Raw genomic sequence first — 20502 nt, forward strand, 5'->3', positions numbered from 1 at the left:
CACTTACCACCCATGTGTCCCTGAACAAATATCTTAACTATCTCTCTGAGCTTCCATTTCATTTATGTGTAAAAAAGTGATAATAGCACTAACCTTGGGTGCCCCAATACTGATCATCACTGTTATTATATGGGCTGCTTAGCTTCCCACAGATAAAAATTTCATCTCCAGCCCCTAGATAAGATGACACCCCTACATGCAGGTGGCTCTGCCCCTGAGGGACCTCACTGGCCACCCATCATGTGGTTTGAGACACCCCATCCTGAGTCCAGGAGCAACCACCACGCACACACACACACACACCCATGGCACCATGTTCAGAAGACTGGTATGTTCATTTTTTTTTTTTTTTTTTTTTGAGACGGAGTCTCACTCTGTTGCCCAGGCTGGAGTGCAGCGGCGCAATCTCGGCTCACTGCAACCTCTGCCTCCCAGGCTCAAGTGATTCTCCTGCCTCAGCCTCCCAAGTAGCTGGGACTACAGGTGCGCACCACCACACCCAGCTAAGTTTTTGTATTTTTAGCAGAGACAGGGTTTAATCACTGTGTTAGCCAGGATGGTCTCAATCTCCTGACCTCATGATCTACCCATCTTGGCCTCCCAAAGTGCTGGGATTACAGGAATGAGCCATAAAATCTCCAGAACACATTTTAAGATGCCTGTTCCAGGCTGTACGTAGCGGTTTATTCTGTAATCCCAGCACTTTGGGAGGCTGAGGCGGGCAGATCACTTGAGGTCACGAGTTCAAGACCAGCCTGGCCAACATGGTGAAACCCCATCTCTACTAAAGATATAAAAATTAGCCAGGTATGGTGGCACATCCCTGTAGTCCCAGCTACTCGGAAGGCTGAGGCGAATCACTTGAACTCGGGAGGTGGAGGTTGCTGTGAGCCGAGACCACACCACTGCACTCCAGCCTCGGCAACATAACGAGACTGTGGCTCAAAAACAAAATAAATAAATACATAAATGCCTGTTCCAGAGAACACAAAAGCAAAACTATTTAGAAAATGTAGGTTTGTCCCAGGCACCAAGGACAAGGAGAAGATAGTCTCTGAACACTTTTCATTCACAGCCACTACTAGGACCCTCACAGTTACAGAGCCCACGAGGACACGGACAGCTGTGGGGTGTGTGAGTGAGGGGTGGGGTGTGTGAGTGAGGGGTGGGGTGTGTGAGTGAGGGGTGGGGGGCACGTCATGGCCGGAGCAGGAGAGGACCACAACCAAATAGAGCTTAAACTCATCTTCATCAAGGTACAACTCAACCTTCTACTTCCCAAGATTGGTTAATCCTGCCTCTTTGTAATTAAAGAAAAAAGTACGTTATGCAACGAATTGAAAATCTGGTTCAAATTCAGCAACCCGTAAAAGTCCAGGCTTAGGGTCCACTGGCCAAAAGTAAACTGCTCCTAACTACAGCAGCTCGGGAAGAAAATAATGTAGCCACAGGTATGAAGATTTCAGTGAAATGTAGCAAAACATTTCTAAATAGCTCTCTGTACCAAATGCAGTTCAGTTAACATTGCTCTCCAAACTTCCTTTTCTTTCAAAAAGAGATACCAAACTTGATCCAATCTAATTCATGTTGGCCCCAGCCCACACATTCCAAAGAAACATTTTCAAAAACTCAAATTTTTTTTAGCTTACCATAAAATTTACAATGACATCACATGCATTTGGGAAAAAATTTAGAAACTTAAATCCATGTTCTGAAGGATGGTCAAAGAAATTGTTTTTTTGTTTTTGGGAGTGAGTCTGTCATCCAGACTGGAGTGCGGTGGCACAATCATGGCTCACTGCAGCCTTGACTTCCTAGGCTCAAGCGACCCTCCCACCTCAGCCTCCTGAATAGCTGGGACCACAGGCACATACCATGACACCTGGCTAGTTTTAAATTTTCTGTAGACACAGGGTCTCACTATGTTGCCCAGGCTGGTCTCAAACTCCTAGGCTCACGAAATCCTCCTGCCTTGACCTCCCAAAGTGCTGGGATTACAGGTGTGAGCCACTGCACCTGGTCTAGTTCGTTTCTTAATACAATAGAAAACTCAATTCTCGGCCGGGCGCAGTGGCTCAAGCCTATAATCCCAGCACTTTGGGAGGCGAGGCGGGTAGATTACCTGAGGTCAGGAGGTCGAGACCAGCCTGGCCAACACAATGAAACCCCATCTCTACTAAAATTACAAAAAATTAGCTGGGTGTGGTGGTGGATGCCTGTAATCCCAGCTACTCAGGAGGCTGAGGCAGGAGAATCGCTTGAACCCAGGAGGTAGAGGTTGCAGTGAGCTGAGATCACACCATTGCACTTCAGCCTGGGCAGCAACAGCAACAACAGTGAAACTCCATCTCAAAAAAAAAAAAAAAAAAAAAAAGGCCAGGTGCAGTGGCTCACACCTGTAATCCCAGCACCTTGGGAGGCCAAGGCAGGTGGATCATGAGGTCATGAGTTCAAGACCAGCCTGGCCAACGTAGTGAAACCCTGTCTCCACTAAAAATACAAAAAAAATTAGCTGGGTATGGTGGCAGGTGCCTGTAGTCCCAGCTACTTGGGAGGCTGAGGTAGGAGAATTGTTTAAACCTGGGAGGCGGAGATTGCAGCAGTGAGCTGAGATCACGCCACCGCATTCCAGCCTGGGCGAAACAGTGAGACTCTGTCTCAAAAAAAAAAAAAAAAAGAAAGAAAAAAAAGAAAAGAAAACTCATGCTCTTGGAGGGGGAAGAAATATATATATATACACACATATATATACACACATATATATACGTATATGTAAGATGTAAGCTAGTTCAAGCATTTAAACAGGTTTAAAAAAATGAATGCTTTTTAAATACAGCTAATTTCTGCAGTCAGTCAATGTGACTTTCCACATGAGGGCAGCCCTGGGCACTTGGAATCACAGACGGCCACAAACCAACTGGCTTTGGGTAAGAAGAGATACTCCTCCCAAAGAATGAATCAGTCTTAGGACTGCAGATCCTCATGTCACTCATGCCTGCATTGTTCATCCCACAGAGCCTGCTTGCCTATGATGTGCCATTTCAGAGCTGAGAACTGCACACTCCAATACAAAAAGCAGTCCCCTGCCCTCCGCCTACCCAGCTCCTAGCCCTACAGAAGACAAACAGGTCAGTCATACCATACATGAGGAGTATGGGGATGGGGGTGGACCATCCACTCTGCAGGCCCAGGGGCAAAACACCTGGAGGGAGGGGAAGGTGAAACTAGAGCCAAGTTTTGAAGGATGAGTTCGGCAGGCAAAGACGGGAAGAATGGCATTTGCAGTAGAGACAAGATTTGCACAGGGAGAAATGCAAGAAGTTCAGGAGTGTGGCAAGAGATGAGACTCAAGGGGTAAGCAGGGGTTGGACCACAAGTTTGGATTTTATTGTGATAACAACAGAGAACCACTCAAGAATTTTAATCTCAGACAGTCCGACCCCTCCCTGTTGCCAGTAAGAACATGAAGATGTGGAAGAGGGCCATGGAAACCACTCTATTTGGCTTAAGAGCTAATGAAAAATGCTAAACCATATCTATCCTTCAATGTTCAATAACAAAAAGCACAGCCCAAAGACTTCTTCCAGATGGTCACCTTCTCTGTGCCTCAGTTTCCTCATCTGTAAAATGGACAGCAGCCACCTCACAATGCTGTTGTGAGGACTCAATGGGTTCTATACACAAAGTGCTTACAGCAGAAGAAGGCTCCATCACTACTAGGTGGTGGTGGAACTACTAGTGCTAGGACTAGTAGTACCAGCAGTTTATGAGTCAGAACCCACTGCCCCCAGATCAAAAAGCAGATGGAGACTTTACCACCTCCTAGGAAGCTGCTATACAATGGTATAGACTTGGAGACTGCTCAGAGCCACTTTGTGACTGAAGGGAAAAGAATGAACTCATGTTAACCCCTCCCACCCCCATCCCTGCCAGTCATAAAACTGGTCAAGGAGAAGCAGTGGCCCAGAGCAGAGCCCGGTTCCCTCAGTCTCAGCTGGCTGCAGGTCTCAAGACTGTCAGCCCTCCTCGCAGAATGGGGAACAGCCCCTCCCACCTTTCTCAGCCTGAGCCCCACCCCACCCATCCAGGCACAGAAGCCTTCTTGTCCCTCCACCTCTCTGTCCTGGCAAGCCTCTAGTCACCTCTGGAAATGAGACAGTGCCCAGAACTCACCAACCGGAAGCCTCTGTATGGCCCAGAGAAGAAGGAGAGAGACTGTGCGGGAATCCAGCGGGCATCGCCCAGTCCCTTTCCCAGCCCTATCCAATAATAGAGTCTCTGCTGTCAGGAGCCGGGGACTCCCAGGTGGGATAAAGAGAAAGCCATGCCGTAGGAAGCTGAGAACAGTAAACAGTCATGAAGAGATCCAAGGGCCCAGAACCACAATTCCCAGACCTCTGGGTTTCACCAATTAGAAATTTTCCCCCAAAATTTTGGGGACTTTTCAACAAATGGTACTGAAACAACTGGCTATCCACAGACAAAAAAAAAAAAAACAAACCTTCAATTCACATACCGCACCACATTTTAAAAGTTCAAAATGGATCACAGGTCTAAATGTAAAACATAAAACTATAAAATTTCTAGACGAGACATGAGAAAACATTTGTGACCTGGGATTAGGCAAAGATTTTAGCTGTGACACCAACCGAAAAAGCACAAGCCATAAAAGAACAAATTGACTTCAGCAAATGTTTAAAGCTTCTGTTCTTCAAAAGATACTGTTAAAAGAATGAAAAGACAGCCTCAGACAGGGAGTCAATATTTGCAAATTACCTAATTGATCAAGGAATTGTATCCAAAATACATTTTAAAAATTTCAAAACTAAGTTAATAAAACAACTCAACTTTTTCAACAGACAAGTGATTTAAAGAGATACTTCACTAAGGGAGATACATAGACAGCAAAAAGGTTCAGGAAAAGAGAGTCACCACCCTTAATCACTAGGGAAATGCAAATTAAACCTACCAGAATGGCAAAAATTAAAAAGACTACACATACCAACTGTTGGTGAGGATATGGGGGAACTAGAATCCAGTGCTGGTGATGTGTGCCAAAGCACTTTGGAAAAGTTTGGCAGTGTCTGGACATGTTAAACGTACACCCACCAAAGCACCTAGCCATTCCACTCTAGGTATTTACCCCAGGCAAGTGGATGCAGATGTTGGCCGAGTGCAGTGGTTTACACCTGTAATCCCAGCACTTTAGTAGACTGAGGCAGGAGGATCATTTGAGCCCAGGAGTTCAGGATCAGTCTGGGCAACATAGGGAGACCCTGTCTCCATTACATTTTTGATAAAAAGAAAGCAGATGTCCCCACAGAGACTGGCATACAAATGTTGATAGCACCTTATTTTTCTGTAACATCTTTTCACAACATAGCATCTTCATTTGTGATTACACCAAGTGGAAACAGCCCAAACATCCATCAATAGGTGAATGAACAAATTGTAGCATGCCCATGCATTGGATTTTTTAAAAAATGAAACTAACTGATAAACGCTACAACAATCTCAAAGTAATTTTACTGAGTGAAAGAAGCCAGACTAAAAATAACACATACTGTAAAAAGAATACATACTGGCCGGAAGCAGTGGCTCACACCTGTAATCCTAGCACTCTGGGAGGCTGAGGCGGGTGGATTGCCTGAGCTCAGGAGTTTGAGACCAGCCTGGGCAACACAGTGAAGCCCCGTCTCTACTAAAAATACAAAAAAATTGGCCGGGCATGGCAGCATGCACTTATAGTCCCAGCTACTCAGGAGGCTGAAGAAGGAGAATTGCTTGAACCCGGGAGGCGGAGGTTGCAGTGAGCGGAGATCGTGCCACTGCACTCTAGCCTGGGTGACAGAGTGAGAATCTGTCTCCAGAAAAAAAAAAATAATAATACACGGGAGGCTAAGGCAGGAGAATCACTTCAACCCGGGAGGCAGAGGTTGCAGTGAGTGGAGATCACACCACTGCACTCCAGCCTAGCAACAGAGCGAGACTCCATCTCAAAAAAAAAAAAAAAGAAATAGAAGAATACATAGAAAACACACTGTATGATTCCATTTACATAAAATTTTAGAAAATGCAAATGATTCTAGAGTGGCAAAGAGCAGAGCAGTGGTGGCCGGGAAGAAGTGGGAGCAGAGGGACGGCAAGTAGCAACAGGAACCCTCAGAGGGTGAACTTCTCACTATCTTGTTTGCGATGATGGCTTAACTGTATTCATATGCCAAAACTTATGGCCTATTCATTATAGCTCAATAAAACTGTTTCAAATTTGAAGGCAGAATAACATAAGACTGCTTACTTCTTATTTTGCCAAGTAAGAATATCCTTTAGAAACTACCAGCTCTTTTCATCAACATGGAAAGATAGGACATTTTAAAATGTAAAAGATACAATGGTCAAAATTTTATACAGAAAGAGCCCTTCCCAAGAAAGGGCAGCTGCTAACCTTACACACATGAAAACTGCACTGCCCTTATTTTTTCCACGTTGGTGATAACACAATTGCAGACTGTCATCTTCTGAGACTGGCAGGAATGCCCCTGAAGGCTGACCAGACCTGAAAGAAGCTCTCCAGGTTCATCTCCACGTCCGACCTGGCAGTTCCTCCTGGAAGGGCGGCACCAGGGACAGCCATGTGCACTGTGGGACCCAGACATCACTTCCCTGCCCTCCCAGAAGTCAAGAAATCAGAAGAACAATGTGGCCCAAAAGGTTCCTGAAGCACTCCTATGCAGCTGAAGAAGGGAAGTGCCTTGTTTCCACAAGAGCTGCTCACTCCCAAGCCACAGTATCTGTGGCTTGCTGCTGGGACAAGTTCCATAAGTCAACATTAAAAACTCTTCAGTGGGATTCCTCCAGGCTAAAGTCCACTGAGCTAAAGCGGAAATCAAATATGAGCTCTCAAGAAGATCACGATGTAGACTGGAATCCTTCTGATATTGCGCCAGAATACTAACAAAAGCCAAGAGATGTCATCAGCAAAGCCCTAGAGGGAAACTTTGGGTAAAATGACAGTGCAGTACACTCCTGCTCAAGTGTGGCTGGTTTGGTGGTAAGAACGGCTGAGCAGGGGGACAGGCCTGCTCTTAACCCCACCTCCCCATGCAACTGGGGCTCCAGGCATGGCCCCAAGCCCCATATGTCAGATAGGGAGGGACACCCCCAAGCACACCCAGAAAATAAGCATGAACTTTACTATTCAAGAAACCAAGCACACACACGAATCCAGAGCCGTGTCCTGCGCCACAAAGACCCTCGGGCGTGCTTGTGGGGACACCCCAGCCTGCACACCCAAGCTCTGTCCACACACACCCTGCCCATGGCCACCATTCAGCCACCTTTGGCTGGAGGCACGCGCACACAGTACACAGCCTACCCTCAGCAGGATGCGCCAGGGAGGCGGCCCATGCAGGCCATGTAAGGGGGCTGGGGGTTACTGGGGCAGGGAATTCCAGGGTCTCTGTCCCTGTGCATAGCCTAAAGGGAGAGGCACAAGTTTTAGGAGATACCACTTCTTGACACTTCAGATTCCTCACCCTATAGGGACAGTCACACCGAAAAAAAGGCCCAGGGCAGGGGTCCCACATGCCCCATCGACGGGAATGCTGACATATGAAAGGTCTGGGGGCTGCGGGGAGCACCCTAGCATATCCACACCTAGAGCCACAGCCTCACAGCCAGCGAATGCAGCTGCCTCTTCCCCGGCCCAGGGATCCTTCTCTCCTGTCAGCAATCCCCATCCCACCCCAAGCCCCAGTCTCCGTCTCACTGAACTTTAGACCAGGACTCCCGCAACTGTGCCTTGCCCCTTTAGACTGGAAATTCCATTTAGGCTGCCTCCTGGACTCCCTCTCAGGACCCTGCTTCCAACAATCACAAAGTCAAAGGGGACAATGTCCCCCCTCCCAGCCTCGGGGCTGCTCCGGGCCCCAACTGCCAGGAAGCAAGACTGGACACTGCAACGTTTAACTCACACTGAGCTGAAGCAGCCCAGTTCTTCCTCTATAAAGTGAGCTGACTGCAGAGAAACTGCACCCTGGCATTCAGTCATGTTTCACAATAACTCCAGAGGAGGAGCTCTGCTTCTGACATGAAGTGTGGCAAGCCTTAGAAGGAAGCAGAGCTACAAAGTTATTCAATGCAAATATTTAAACAACAGGCTGCTTTTGGTGCCAGGAGGATGGCAGCTTGCAAACCTCCAGTCAGAATAAAGGTTCTGCTTGGTTGGGACTGAGTCAGGATCACAAATGCTGTTTCATTGCACCCTCCGGCCACTGAGTAGACAAGGTTTTTTAAAGCAACTTTTCAGGAAGTTACTCTGTCCATTGGGCAGGACCTTAAAAGTTACAACAAGAGAGCAAGTGTCTGGTGTGGAAAAATCAGAACGCGTATACATCTACTCAGTCAAGAACTAAATGTGCATTTCAAATGTCATTCACGCAGCAATTATTTGGAAATAAGGATGGGATCATGCAATTTTGCCAAAAGTAAATATACAGACTTGGTAACTTCAAGTGCCTATAATGTCCACCAGACAGAGGCCTTAAAGCACATTCCACCCACGTTTTCCTCCTTGAGAAAGGCAATTTGATTGTTAAAAGAAACAGTGGCCAGGCACAGTGACCCACACGTGTAATCCCAGCACTCTGGGAAGCCGGGACAGGAGGATCACTTGAAGCCAGGAGTTCAAGACCAGCCTCGGCAACACAGTGAGACCTGCCCCCTTCCCCGGTCTCCAGAAAAATTTAAAAATTAGCCAGGTATTGGCCGGGCACGGTGGCTCACACCTGTAATCCCAGCACTTTGGGAGGCCGAGGCGGGCGGATCACAAGGTCAGGAGATTGAGACCATCCTGGCTAACATCGTGAAACCCCGTCTTTACTGAAAATACAAAAAATTAGCTGGGCTTGGTGGCGGGCGCCTGTAGTCCCAGCTACTTGGGAAATTGGCCAGGTATGAGGCCGGGTGCGGTGGCTCACGCCTGTAATCCTAGCACTTTGGGAGGCTGAGATGGGTAGATCATGAGGTCAGGAGTTCAAGACCAGCCTGGCCAAGATGCTGAAACCCCGTCTCTACTAAAAATACAAAAATTGGCTGGGCGTGGTGGCACACGCCTGTAATCCCAGCTACTCGGAAGGCTGAGGCAGGAGAATCGCTTGAACCTGGGTGGCAGAGGTTGCAGTGAGCCAAGATCGAGCCACTGCACTCCAGCCTGGGTGACAGAGCAAGACTCCGTCTCAAAAAAAAAAAAAAAAAAAAATTGGCCAGGTATGATGGCACACACTTGTAGTTTGGGAGGCTGAGGTGAGAGGATCATTAAGCCCTGGAGTTGGAGGCTGCAGTGGGCCACAATCACACCACTGCATTCCAGCCTGGGTGACACAGTGAGGTCCTACCTCAATCGGTGGGAAAAAAGGCAGAGAATAGAGACAGTCCTGGCCAAAATGGACACACTGAATTTTTTGTTGGTATTTCTGATGGCGTCCTCAGGCCTGGTTTACTGAGTTCTACAGCCTCAAGTTGCATGCTGATCAAAACCACACATCACATTTCCTAGGTATGAGGCCTAGGCCCAGCTTTCTCACTTGCAAAACAAAGTTGTAATGAAAATAAGTGTAATCACGCAAGGAAAAATAGGACACCTGGCAAAAAATGAGCCTCAATAAATATTAAATTTTTTAAAAATAATTCTGATAATGATTGTGAAGTCAGACACCAGTTCAGAGAAGTGAAGGCTAAAAGGGGGCTGGGAGGTTGGCAACAAGCAGAGCCTGGACCCTCCCGCCCACTGAGGCTGGCCTTCCCTCCACACCAGGCTGGGGGTGTTTAACCGCGCTCTGCCTCCTCCGCCCAGAATGTAAGATCATGGACTACGTTGTTCCTGTTGTAACTCTAGTGCCTAGAACCGTGCCTAGCACACGGTAGGCGTTCAAATATTTGCTGAATACATAATGGGGATTTGGCCAGGCGCAGTGGCTCACGCCTGTAATCCCAGGACTTTGGGAGGCAGAGACGGGCAGATCATGAGGTCAGGAGATTGAGACCATCCTGGCTAACATGGTAAAACCCCGTCTCTACTAAAAATAGAAAAAATTAGCCAGGCGTGGTGGCAGGCGCCTGTAGTCCCAGCTACCTGGGAGGCTGAGGCAGGAGAATTGCTTGAACCCGGGAGGCAGAGGTTGCAGTGAGTCGAGATGGCGCCACTGCACTCCAGCCTGGGCAACAGCGAGACTCCGTCTCAAAAAATAAATAAATAAATAAATAATAAATAAATAAATAAAAATGAATGGGGATTTATGAATACATTGAATTGCATGCAAAAATGTCTCAGTCCATTTCTAGGGGGAAAGAATCTATTTGCATGAAATTCTGATGTAAATATAAGATCCAAATACAGGTCAACAAAAATTAGCCAGGCATGGTGGCGCATGCCTGTGGTCCCAGCTATTACTTCACTCAGGAGGCAGAGTGAGGCAGGAGAATCATCTGAACCCATGAGATGGAGGATGCAGTGAGCTGAGATCACACCACTGCACCCCAGCCTGGGCGACAGGGCAAGACTCTGTCTCAAAAAACAAACAAACAAAAATATAGGTGAAGAAACACTGCTGAGTTCCACCCATGTGTCTCAGAACACCAAGGACCACCGTTAGGTGAGCAAGGCAGTAAAATTACAGAGCAAAGTCTAACAGGCCAGAGCTTTCCTGGAAAAGAGGTTTCTCAGGAGCCAGCCCCAAACATATCCAAGGGCAGTTACCAGCCTTTAAGTCTGGGGTTTGGATTTGAGAATTAACTTTGAAACTAGAGCCAACCCCAGGTTAAGGAGGGAGCAGAAGGAAATACACGAAGTTGATGAGTAAAAACAGAAAGTCTTTGGTGCCATGACAGTGAGACACATCAATGCTCCCAGAGAACCTGAGGACCCAGCAAAATTCCTTCAGGGACTGTGGATATAGGAACCTTCTTTGCTGCTGCAGGGATTTCAGATATTCTCCCAGTCGGAACCTGGTTTGGATTCTGGGCTCCCAACCTTGCTTCTAGTTTATAACTCAACCCAGCCACACTGGCCTCTATCTCCCCAATATGCCCTGACGCATGGACTCGCACAGAGGCCAGATAGACAGAAGGGCAGACACCAAAACACAGAGCAAGAAAAGGGCAACAATAAACTTTTTCTGAACTTAAGCCTTTTAAAGATCAACAAGGTTGCTAGATCCCTAAATAATATTTTTCACATTCAATGATTTAGAAAATCCAGATGACAAAAGGCTACTGTAAATACAAGTTTTAAAGTAAACCAGTATTTTGTTAATCATAATCACAGCATCATTTATATATAGTAATGATACAAACAGGAGGCAGAAGGGCAGGGTCTCTGGTGAGAGCCCCACCCTCAAGCCTGGACCCAAGGCCCTAAACGAGAACAAGCATTCCTGTTTTCGCACCCAAATGTTGCCTTTCAGCCACCATGCCCCCCATCATCCTGTGCCCATACAAACCCCAAACCCCAGACTCCAGGAGCAGAAGAGTGGCAGAGGAGAGAAGAGAGGAAGTCGAGAGGAGTTCAGCTGGGGGCATTTGGAGAGGAGATTGGCTGCAGAATGGTCAAACTCCAGGAAAAGATCACCTTCCCACTCCATCCCATCTCCAGCTCCCCATCCTGCTGAGAGCCACCTCCATCACTCAATAAAATCCCGCATTCACCATCCTTCAAGTCCACGTGACCTGATTCTTCCTGGACACCAGACCATTCGGGATGCTGAACCCAAAAAGGCTGTCACACTGACTCTTAAGCCGTTTGACACTTAAGCCGTCCTCAGACAGGAGGGCTAAAAGAGCACTGTAACAACCCTAGACACTGCTGTGAGGCCGGAGCCCAAAAGTGCTCGCCTCGGCCCCTGTACTTGCTCACCTGCATGCTCCCCCTCCCGTAAGTGGTTTGAGCAAACCAGCCACACCCCTGTCCCAAGTACCTCGAAGGGGTCCGGGGAACTCTCCAATTTCAGTAACATATGTCTGATGTGTGTATGTGTGTGTATGGAGGCATTAAAAAATCTGTCTACAGGCCAGGCGTGGTGGCTCATGCCTCTAATCCCAGCACTTTGGGAGGCTGAGGCAAGTGGATCACCTGAGGTTGGGAGTTTAAGACCAGCCTGACCAAGATGGAGAAACCCTGTCTCTACTAAAAATACAAAATTAGTCCAGCGTGGTGGTGCATGCCTGTAATCCCAGCTACTCGAGAGGCTGAAGAAGAGAATCGCTTGAACCCGGGAGGCGGAGGTTGCGGTGAGACAAGATCACGCCATTGCACTCTAGCCTGGGCAACAAGAATGAAACTCCATCTCAAAAAAAAAAAAAAAAAATTATGTCTATAGACTATGCCTGGTGGGCACAGCACTGATGGAGCAGTCCCCTGGCAGTCACTCCCTAACTTGCTGGGGAGACAGGGCCACTGTGGGGGACCACCAGTGCTTTGAAGAGAGAACCCTGAGGTAGACCCAGATCTGAAGATATATTAAGCTTCTCTGAGCCTATTTCCTCAACTGTAAAGTGGGAATCAGAGAGTCCCAAGGCAAGATGGTTGGCAGGCTCAGAGGCACCGATGGCTGTGCTACAATGGAGTTCTCTAAGGGCAATGCCATCCCAAGTGCAGGGCACACGTTCATGCATCCCATCTGCACAACAATCCTATCATGATCCGCATTTCAAAGGTGAGGTAGGTATCACAACCAATCTCAGAGCTGGGATTCAAGCCCAGGCAATCTGGCTGCGGAGCTCCTTACTAATAACAGCTCACCACAGGCACTTGTAGCCCCACTGGACCGGGCCAGCCCAAGACCAAAACACGCCAGAGGCTTGTCCCTGGACCTCTGCTCCAGACAGCAGTCCTCCTATGGGGAAAAGCAACCCGGGCTCCAGGTCAGGGCCCCAAAAGCCAGCCATCCTGGACAGCAGGATGCACAGGGAGTGGGGAGCAGGGCTTTGCAGCCTTTGTGAGGACTGGCAATCTGCCAACTCTACCCCAAAGAGAGAACTCCCCTCTCCCACCTGGTGTCCCCACGAGTTCCCAATGGACTGAGTTCGTCTCCACCTCCACCAATCACACTGCTAACATGAGGCTTCTGGAGGGTTTGGAGGATTGCAGGAGGTTTCTCTCTCTACTCACCTCTTTACTTACTAGTAAGAGCTCATGTTATGTTAAACTATTTCTAAATTTCATGAACCTCAAAGTTCCTAGTAGAGGCAGCAGAGAGAAAAGCATGGGTCCAAAATAGCAATTCTGGAAATGAGCGTACACCCAAAAAACTTTAAGGAAGGTGACTTGTCTGAGCTATAAGGGGAGGTGATGAGTCAGCCCCAACCCCCACATCAGCAACTTCAGACTCACATTTGCAAGACTAAGAAGAAAAGAAATAAATCCAAAAGGAAATACAAGAAGCATTAAAGAAAATAACAAAGGATAAAACTTGAATTGATTATATCAACCCTTTCACTCAGTCTTCATAAAAAGAGACATACTGTGTGGCACTGCCGTGACTCAATCACATTAACTTTCTTCCCATGGCTTACAGGTGGTCAGGAGTACCCCTCTGGAGCACTGGAAGGCCCTGCTTTTGCGGGACTCTCAGGCAAGGCCCAGCTCCTGGCCCCAACAAGCACCCCAGGCCTAAAAAGCAGAAGGCACTTGAACGGAGACCACAAGCAGCCCTTGGGCCCTGTCTGACCTCAAATAAAGCTTAGGCCAAGGGCTGCTAAGGAATCACGTTTTGTGTTACCAAAAATTCCAGTCTCGAAATAAATCAGCCCTATCAGTGCATGCCATGCCATGCCATACCACCCACCCAAGTCTAGGGCAGCTGAGCAGGGATTTCTCAGGGAAATAAAATGGGAAGCTCCAAACGACAAAGGGGAGCTAAGAGCATATGGCTCTGGGCTTGGGAGTAACCGACAGCTTGGCTGAAAAGCTCTAAGGATGACCTGGGGCTTCCATCCAGCCCCTGCCAGAACCTTCACATATACAACCAACAGCTCAGCCAGTTGCCAAGGCAACAGCAACCTAGACATGTTTAGGCATCTGTAGAAACCAGGACAAAGTACAATTTCCACACTTGTGATAAAAATGCAGCCCCCAAAGCATCAAGCAAAGCATCACTCTAAAATTTTGTTTTACTGACAGAAGAAGCAGGACGGGGAGGGGAAGCAGGAAGCTGGGCAGCGCCTGGCAGAGCCAGTGCAGTCAGACGAGCCTTGGAGTGTGGGCACAAAAACCTGCCTGTGCTTGGGAAGCAAGACACTTGTATGCCTGTGCTGTTTGTGACTGCTTCCTCTTCTGTCTACCTTCCTGTGCAGTCAAGTCTCTTCATTTTGTTGTGAACATCAGCTTTTCTTAGCTGGGATAAGAGGAACCAAGAAGAGTAAGCTTTTGCCCACAGTAAGGCAAGAGAACTAAAAGGGAAACAGCCCCTGGGGAGAGAGGGTAGACATGGTGGAGGCATCGCAGGAATTCAAGGGAGGGGACCCAGGGGTAAGCACTAAGGTCGGCTGGCCCGACCACTGCTCCCCACCTGGAGCCCCTCTCTGTCCCTGCTAAGCACCTTGTCCTTTGCAGACCCTGGCAAATGAGCCGCCAGGAAAACAGGACACCGCTCGGTCTGAGAGTGAATACCTAAGAGACAGTGGAGGGTAGGAAAGTCAGTCCATAGGGAGGGGACATGGTGACAAGTTCCATAGCACACCAGAACAGAAAAACAAACAAGCAAACAAGGCGAGCAAGCACCAGTGCTATAAACTTCCCATGTTCCCTTTGACATGCTTGTCTCTGGAGATGAACAGGGCCAGGAACCCCCATGAGAGCAGCATCTAGAAGCTAGAGACGAACTCTAAAGGACCACACGACCCCCAGGCTGCCTGGCAGAAAGAACCCTGCAGAGTCTTTCCAATATGCATCCCCTAAGTGAGGAAAAGAAAGCTAGAGAAGGTCTGTGAGAAACCTACCACGATGGCTGAGCTGATGGAGGAATGCGACCATAAGCACTCACGACCTTGGGAATGTGGAACATTAGCTCCAAGGATTAATAATCAAGTAGTAAGGATTTTCTAAAACATCGTTCCTTGCTCATCAAAGTAAGGCAACCAATTCAAGTAAAATGATATCCAGAAACTTAGGAAGGAAATGTGACTCATTTAAGAAACCCTCACAGAACTTTCTTATCTCACAGATACTTGGAAAGGCAGGCACCTTAAAGAGAAAGAATCCCCATTTTTTCACCAAAAAAATCAGAAACATAAACTTAAAAGCAGCAAGACAGGCTTTCAAAACACTCTTAAGGTGTTCATACCCTTTAATACAAGATTTCTATTCTCGGGAATTTATCCGCAGGAACTAATAATTACACAGATGAAAAAAAGGATGAAATTATAAACTGCAAATTCATCTACATTAGCAAAAAAGTGGAAATAACCTAAAATGCCCAGCACTAGGAAATGTTTTAATCTCATTACGTCAACAGGATAACATAACCATTAATAATCTTTTTGAAGATGAAGGTAAAACATGGAAAATACTTGAGAAAATATTTAAGTGAATCTGAATAATACACTCATAACAATGTCAGTTATTGAAAAGGAAACAGTGAGGTCAGTTCAAGCTTCAGATCTCTCCCATCTACAAACTGGATGGCCTTGAACTAGGCACCTGATCTCACTACCTACAGCTTCCTCACATTCAAACTAACAACCTAGAAGTGTTGCCTTGAGGCAGGACAGAGACAACGTACCTCTCCTGCCTCTTCTGAAGCTTGGTACAAAGTCAGCAGGGAATAGGTTACTTGATCAAGATACACAAAAAACGCTTCCTATGTGGAAGGTAAACTACAAAGAGAGTTTTTTATTCAGAACATTGTTTTCTATGTTGAACTTTCAATTTTTAAAAGATTTAAAGAAAGCAAAAAAGAAGTCATTTGACACAAAAGTGATGATTATCCCAAGCATAAAAACAAATATCAGCTGGGCATGGTGGCTCATGCCTGTAATCCCAGCACTTTGGGAGGCCAAGGCAGGTGGATCACGAGGTCAGGAGATCGAGACCATCCTGGCTAACACGGTGAAACCTTGTCTCTACTAAAAATACAAAAAATTAGCTGGGCGTGGTGGTGGGCACCTGTAGTCCCAGCTACTTGGGAGGCTGAGGCAGGAGAATGGCGTGAACCCGGGAGGCGGAGCTTGCAGTGAGCCGAGATCGCGCCACTGCACTCCAGCCTGGGTGACAGAGCAAGACTCCGTCTCAAAAAAAAAAAAAAAAACCCACAAATATCTGCTCTAATATACCTGAGCAAATGCTCTTATATGATATCACAATGTTGACAAAATGTGAAGACCTTTCGCAATTTTACAAAGTGCAGTGCTCTACAGAAACGCAATTTTTTCTCCCTTGTCTACCTGCTCTTTAACAGCATAAGATGCCTTTTAGAATGCATCTGCTAAAGATGAGGCACTCCTAAGCCAGGGCCTCTGGAATCTTCCTCCTGTCCCACATGGGATGCCTCATGGGGCGGGTGCATCAGCGAGTCACCCACGGCCTTGACCGCACCCCAGCAGCTCTCCCTTTTCTGCCCTTATCTCCCTGCTGTGTAAATGGCTGTAAACTTTCAGATTATTGAAACCAAGTTAGTTACAGACATAGATCCCGTCTTAAGCAAAAGACGCACATAATCTGCCTCATGTCTGTGTTTCTCAGAGTTGGAGGAGAAAGATTATCTTTTAAAGATGTTCACATCTGAGAGTGATTCACAACTTACTTATTCCAGCCAGCCAGAGGAGGTGAAATGAGTGTGGGCTTCGGTAGGCAAAGCACCAGCTCTGATGGTGACCCTCTGAAGGCCACTTAATCTCTCTGAGCTTTGGTTTACTGATGCATCAAGTAGAGAGAATACTACCTTGTTGCAAGAATTAAATGGGCAGGAATGTAAAGCTTCTTGAACGGTCCCTCAGAAACTTCAGAACACGGGGGCCTGTGCAGACAGCCCCTCACCATTGACTCTGCAGCCCCACACACATCCTCCTTGACGGCACATGCCCAGACTCCTTATCTGATGACATATTTGCAGGAGCAAAGGTCGCAATTGCTTAATTAAAGCATCACCACGTGCAAGCTAAGTGGCAAGCAGGCAGCCAGCTCCAGCCAATGAGACAGCTACAGAACCCACTAATAGCGGGCTTGGAGGTCTGTACAGGGAGCACTGCCTGCTCTGTGGTTCCTCTGAAGACCACAATTCACGATCTTGGCACGCTCAGTTGGCGACAACATAATTTAATATAATGAAAGACAAATGCAGTTTAAAATATGAAAATGTTCACAAACTACGGTTTGGGTATCACTTTACAATAAGAAGATTTCATTTAATTCAATAGGAAACTTCAAAATACTAGTCACGGTTGATCCTATCTAAAGACCACCCTGCAGGTCCAGGCACAGGCCCCATCACAGGCCTCCCTGGGAGCTCTGGGCTTGGGCTCAGAGGCCCATATGGGGTCCTGGCAGGTGGCCTCAGGCAAAACCACTGACCCCTTTAGCTCTGCCTCTCTTTCTCCTCTAAACGACGAAGAGGGAAACAAATCAACAAGGCTGTTCTGAAAACAAAATGAGGGCTATGGAAAGCTTCTTGGTAAAATGCAAATGCCTAGACAACCAAGCTCTTTTTATTTATACTTATTTTAATTACAAAGTTATTACTTAAACATTAATCTAAAAGTAAAAGGGCAATGGTACAGTTTGGAAAACAAGGAGAAACTTCCCATAATTCTAAAACCTTAACTACCACTGCTGCATGTTATCTTAATACAATTTCACACAGGTGAGCAGTGCTCACAGCTTTATCATTTGCTTTCTAAGTCCTATTTCCCATCACCTAGGGATAAGCTATCATCACCAGTATTCCCTTCCAATCCTGAGTCACTACGTGTAGTCAAGCAACATCCCTTCACCCCAGGGTCGGGCTTTCTAGAACCCATCACATTAAACTCATGCAGAGAATCACCAACCCAGGAGAGAGCAAGGCCTCTGCACGGCAAGACTGCCCTCAAAACCCAGGGAGGATATGACCATCATCAGGCCCTTACCCCAACAAAGGGGCCAGGTGCCAACAGCAGTTTACAAAAGATGGTGGGGAGAAAGACAGGCCCTGTAAGTGCCAGGATATGAGGGGACTCCATGCAGGGCAGGAGGCCTCACCCACACCAATGACCCGCGACTACACACCCGTGACCCCGAGTCACCAAGGAAAGGTCCAAAAAGTTCTGGAAGGATTTTTAAATAGAACTGGATAAAATCACTTTGGGCACTTTAAAGGTATACTTTGCTGGCAAATTCACTTACGTAGAGTGATAGCAGAGTCACTGAATGAGCACTGTGACCAGGCACACATGCTGGGCTCCTGGGGTCCATCACCTCACGCTGCCCCGCCAAAATCCTATGAGGAAGGGCTCTCAGTATCCTGGTGCAAAGGACTGCATGTACGGATCCCCTCAAAATTCATATGTCGAAATTCTACCCCTCAGTCTGATGGCATTAGGATGTAGGGCCTTTGGGAGCTAATTAGGCAGGGCCCTCATGAATGAGACTAGTGTCCTTAGAATTTTTTTTTTTTTTTTTTTTAGTTTTTGTTGAGATAGGGTCTCACTATGTTACCCAGGCTGGCCATGAACTCCTGGCATCAAGTGATCCTCCTGCCTCAGCCTCCAAAAGTGTTGAGATTACAGGCATAAGCCACTGTACCCGGCCACTCGTGCCTTTATAAAAAGTACCTGAGAACTCTCTCGCCTTCTTTCTGCCATGTGAAGCTATAAGAAGTCAGCAATCCGCAACATGAAAAAGGACCCTCCTCAGAACCCAACCATGCTGGTACCCTGATCTCAGACTTGCAGCCTACAGAACTGTAAGAAAGAAATTTCTGTTGTTTACAAGCCACTGCATCTTTGTTATAGCAGCCCCAACTGACTAAGACACTCAAGTTTTGGAGACATTGAAGCATTTGGCCAAAAGCCACACAGTCACCTAGTGATGAAGCTCGAACCCACACCCAAGGACTGTATGACTCCAAAAACATGTTCCTAACCTCCAATACCTTATTGCAAAATTACCTTTCTTCTGCAGGAACTAACAGTGAAAGTGACATACTAACCTCAAGGATCTGTAAGCATAAACCATATGGAAAGAGAAACAGCCAGGCACGGTGGCTCATGCCTGAAATCCCAGCACTTTGGGAGGCCGAGGCAGGCAGGCCATTTGAGGTCAAGAGTTTGAGACCAGCCTGGCCAACATGGTAAAACCCCATCTCTACCAAAAATACAAAAATTAGCCCGGCATGACGGTGCATGCCTATAATCACAGCTACTTAGGAGGCTGAGGCAGGAGAATCACTGGAACCCAGAAGGTGGAGGTTGCAGTGAGCCAAGATCACACCACTGCACTCCAGCCTGGGCAACAAGAGCAAAATTCCGTCTCAAAAAAGAAAAAAGGAAGAGAAGCAGAACCCACACAGCTACTGCATTCCCAACCAAACACGTAAATGCAGGTTAAGAGAATGAGTCAAGGCTGGGGCCATTCCCACTTGAAAAGCCTTTCTCCTTAGAGTGGAGCCACTGCCTCCTAGGAACACAGATGGCAATCCTTGAGACTCCCAGGGACAGAGGTGACCTTTGTGAAACTGAGTCACCTGAATCACCCCTCCCCCATCTGCATCCCTGACTTCTCAACTGACATCTTGCTTCTCTGAAGATCTTCATCCCAGTATTTTAAATATCCACAAACTGCTCCCCAGTGAACTGTCCTCCAGGAGAATATAAGGTAGATCACAACCTGGAGCCTTCCCTGCCCCTAGCAGCCCCTCTCACACACACCCCTTGTTCTTTTTTTTTTTTTTTTTGAGACAGTCTCGCTCTGTCACCCAGGCTGGAATGCAGTGGCACTATCTTGGCTCACTGCAATCTCTGCCCCCAGGTTCAAGCGATTCTCCTGCCTCAGCCTCCGAAGTACCTGGGATCACAGTCACAAACCACGCCCAGCTAATTTTTGTACTTTTAGTAGAGACAGGGTTTTGCTATGTTGGCCAGGCTGGTCTCAAACTCCTGGCCTCAAGTGATCCGCCCACCTCAGCTTCCCAAAGTGTTGGGATTACAGGCATGAGCCCTCTCTCCCAGCCACTCCTTGTTCTTCAGAGCTCTGCAGCTCTGCCCAGAATGGTCCTTCACATCAGCCCCACCTGGAGAGCACCTGTGGCTCTGGCACAATCCCTCCCAAGTCACTTCCCTGAAGGTCAGCTCTCTGCAGTGTCCTGAGGACAGTCAGACCCGCCCTCCTCTGTCGTGCAGTGCTTTGTACACACTACTATCTAGTACTGCCACAATGAAACGAGAAGTTTCCAGGCCTGCTGCCTATACTGAGCTGCCTTTACAGAGCAGCCATCATCTTTATCTCAGGATTCCAGAGCTGCAGGCAGAGCCAGG

At 47.4% G+C, this 20502-nt stretch overlaps 1 protein-coding gene across 3 annotated transcripts in view; it reads right to left on the minus strand.

Annotated features, from left to right (window-relative positions):
* Nucleotides 1-20502, minus strand: part of PACSIN2 (protein kinase C and casein kinase substrate in neurons 2) — a 144967-nt gene that overhangs the window by 116531 nt on the left and 7934 nt on the right. The window contains exon 1 of one of the 3 annotated variants that reach the window (XM_058431238.1): nucleotides 14995-15111. The exons of the other annotated variants lie outside the window; for them this stretch is intronic. The gene's annotated coding sequence lies outside the window, so the exon portion shown is untranslated. Of the gene's footprint in view, nucleotides 1-14994; nucleotides 15112-20502 lie in introns of those variants that run through there. 3 annotated transcript variants of the gene reach the window in all.

Source organism: Hylobates moloch, unplaced genomic scaffold (genome assembly GCF_009828535.3).
Source record: "Hylobates moloch isolate HMO894 unplaced genomic scaffold, HMol_V3 SCAFFOLD_19, whole genome shotgun sequence".
Taxonomy (NCBI): Eukaryota; Metazoa; Chordata; class Mammalia; order Primates; family Hylobatidae; genus Hylobates; species Hylobates moloch.